This window comes from Columba livia, chromosome 1 (assembly GCF_036013475.1).
Source record: "Columba livia isolate bColLiv1 breed racing homer chromosome 1, bColLiv1.pat.W.v2, whole genome shotgun sequence".
Classification (NCBI taxonomy): Eukaryota; Metazoa; Chordata; class Aves; order Columbiformes; family Columbidae; genus Columba; species Columba livia.
The window spans coordinates 29,048,908-29,052,361 of NC_088602.1; the positions used below are offsets into that span (position 1 = coordinate 29,048,908).

At 44.4% G+C, this 3,454-nt stretch overlaps 1 long non-coding RNA gene across 1 annotated transcript; it reads left to right on the forward strand.

Moving 5' to 3' along the window:
- On the forward strand, nt 1-1,718 carry LOC110358394 (uncharacterized). Its single transcript, XR_002412823.2, has 3 exons — nt 1-132; nt 652-717; nt 1,578-1,718. It is a non-coding gene; the product is annotated as an uncharacterized LOC110358394 (long non-coding RNA).
- Nucleotides 1,719-3,454: the final 1,736 nt, after the last annotated feature.

Consider the following 3,454-nt stretch of genomic DNA (forward strand, 5'->3'; position numbering starts at 1 on the left):
TCCCGAGTAGGCATATCTCTCATAGAGTGAAACACATACCTCTGAGAGATGGATTTGCATGGGAAGATGGAGATGAGGTGACAGAATGAATAAAGAAAGGAGGCACAGGAGAAGACAGAACAGAAGAAGCAGGTATGAACTAGACTGCACCATTGATTTATGAATGAAAATATAAAAGTTTTTTTCTGTTTCAGGTGCAAAAATTGAACTAGCCCTTGGGCAGTTCTGCCTTTGCAACTGGCAAGTCCATGATAAGTCACCCAAAATGAAATGCCTCTGGATGATATGTCACATGCCTACAGGCACCAAGTGGATCATTTTACTGTGAAAATAAGACATTTTATGTATTTAATTGTAAAGCCAAACATCCTGGGGGTTTTTACCCTCTTCCTCACAAGTATAAGGAGAGCCTGGGCTTATACCAACATTCAAACAGAGTATTTAATTTCTGCAGCACTGAAGGTGGTGCATTCTCTTAGTATTATTTGCAGAGAAGTCAAAAGCCACAGTCAGACAAACAGGGGTAAAAATATTTCTCTAGTCAATGGTCCATCATATAAGTGTTCTATGCGGCCAGTGGAGAAGACTGGGTAGGAATCTTAACAGGAATTGCCTTCTGAAAGTGCCTTTCTTTCACTCCTGATATTATAGGATGGTTATCTATGGACTTCACCTCTGACTTAGGGATGGTAGAAGACTGGTGAGATGTATCCCACCGTAAGTATTTAATTTTGTCTTCGAGTCTTCAGGCATCCAAATTGAAACGAGTGAGAAGAGATTCAGGCCACTTTATATTCAGCATTCTCTAAATCAGCAGTGGATCAGCAATCACACCACCAGTAAAGCAACAAAACAATCTGCTTTTTGACGAGTAAAAGGAAACCCTAGCTCCGTCCCAGCATGGACATTTCTTGCCATAAGCTTTCCGCAGTGAGGTACGAATATTGCTTGAAGACAATCTGCTAATTTCTGCCAGCTGGTACTGCAATCTGCAATCGGATTAAGGAACCTGATGCTTCTCTTTAAGGTGTTACTGTGCCTATATTATTAGGACTCTGGACTTTACCACATAAAAGGCCATGTATGGGACAGAAATTGAAAGAAGCCACTAATTATCAAAATTAAAATGTCCTTTCAAAACCTCCAGATTGACAGTTTGCTCAACATGATGTTTCTTTTTTGAAAGGAATGTGCTGTGCATGCACAGCAATGTTTTAAGTGTCATTGTTTAAGGGAAGTTGACTGTGATGGGTGATGTATAAACAGGTTGATGATACTCTGAAGAGAGGTCTACCTGCAGGGACAAGACAGTCGTTGCTAGTTTGCATGCAAAAGGAAGCTTGGGGCCTGTTCTGGGGAACCTGATAGTCTCTTGTAATTAATACTGTAATTGGAGGTTGCTGGAAGTACTCCTTGAGTTCCCGCCAGGGAATGTGAGTGCTTAACAAAGCTGTTGATGCCTTGCTGTACACCAGCCCAACCAACCTTCTCGGCTGCAGTAGATGCTGACACAGAACTCCTGTGTTGGCAAAACCCTCATCTGAGCAGCAAAATGCACAACACTTTTTTCCTTCCAGTGTAATCACAGAGTGACATCGGTACCATCCAGCCATCTGACAGTCGTATCACCCAGGGTGGCAAGGCTGAGCTGTTTTGTCTCTGTATTTCAAAACACACAGCCCACCACGGAGCTCCTGCCTACTGTCCTGCAGCTGCCCAGTGGGGATGGGGACAGGGTAAGTCACACCACTCTGCCCGTTCTTGGCAGGGCAGCCCAGAGTCACTCCAGCCTCACTATTTCAGATTGCCATGGGATAAATATGCACCAGGGACACTGAAGTTTAGAAACAACGTTGCTTCCTACAATCTTTGCCATCCCCCAGTGTGTACACATACACAGGCACATCGCAAGAAGAGCCAGAGGCCACAAATGCATTGCGAAGAGCAAGTTTTATTTTAGTTACCTCTCTACTGGGGGATCTCTGAAGTTGCACCTAAGCTCCCAGGCTGAGGTGACACAGGCGGGGACGCAGGCACTGGTAAGTTCAGCCCTGTTGGAAGATCACTGGGCCTGCTGAGCTCACCTGTATTTCAAGGCTTCAGGCAGTCGCAGCCTCCCGCTCTTTCTCACAACAAAGCAGGAATCTCAGACATAGTGATAAGGTGCCTGGAGTTTCTCACAGGCCTATGTTATCTAACACAGAGGTTCTACTCATCAAGCACACAAGTTCAGTAAAACAATTAGTGTGATGTATGTGCTTTTTCTACAGACAGGTGCAAGTCACTTGAGCGTATTTACATTTAACTTACCTCTTTGCCAAATCTTCCACTATATTCCCATACACCCAGGGACACAGTTGTTTACACCCAGTGCATCAGCCATGGGGACGCCAGCTGTGTAAGAATGCCAGAAAGGCAGAAATGACCACCAGAAAGGGACGGCAGAGAATTTTCATAGAATCATAGGGTCATCGTAGAATCGTAGGATAGTTTGGTTGGGAAGGAACCTTCGAAGCTCACCTAGTCCAGCCCCTTGCAATGAGCAGTGACAGCTTCCATGACATCAGGTTGCTCAGAGCCCTGTCCAGCCTGGCCATGAATGTCTCCAGGGATGCGACACCCACCACCTCTGTGGGCAACCTGTGCCAGTGTTTCACTACCCTCATTGTAAAAAGTTTCTTCCTCATGTCTAGCCCGAATCTCCCCTCTTGTAGTTTAAAACCATCACTCGTTGTCCTATCACAACAGGCCCTACTGAAAAGTCTGTCCCCATAATTTTAGCAAGAAACTGTAGGCTTAAACATTTTTCTAATGGTGGTGAGCAGATCTCTGCAGAGAAATTGGTTGCAGCTCATCTGTGGTGACCACGACCAGTGTCATCTGTTAAGTAATAAGTTATTTTTATCCACTGCAGCTCTCCAGCATCTCTGAGGGTGATGGCATCCTGCCAAGGCTTTGGAAGGGCTGAATAAGCTGACACACAAAGATGAATGGTCGAGGCAAGCCCGGAGGACATTTCTGAGTCAACTTTATGGAGGGAATCAAATCCAAATATACCAGGTAGCTCCATACTGAAGTTGCTGAGAAGTTATTTTTTTCCCTCCTGACAGAAGTCAGAGAGTGTAACTTCTCCTGGCATGCTGGAAACTTTTGTTTTTCCTGTTATAGCAATAAAGTTCCACGAAATCCACCCAAACAAAATCATTATGAGCACTAAGAAAACTTGTTTACGGCACCCTTACCTGTAAAATTAGGTTGATGGTGTAATGCTGCTGTGAAAATTGCTATGTTTATCAATATTTCTATGTAACTTGCAGTAGTACTACCCCTAAGGTGCAATTTCACAAGATGATGGCTTTTGTGGTGAAGTTGCCTAACTTTTGCCCCCATGCCACACCACTGCTTGTTCCTTCAAGGGTTCCTTGTTCTCTCGTGGTTCTAGATTTACTTTTGC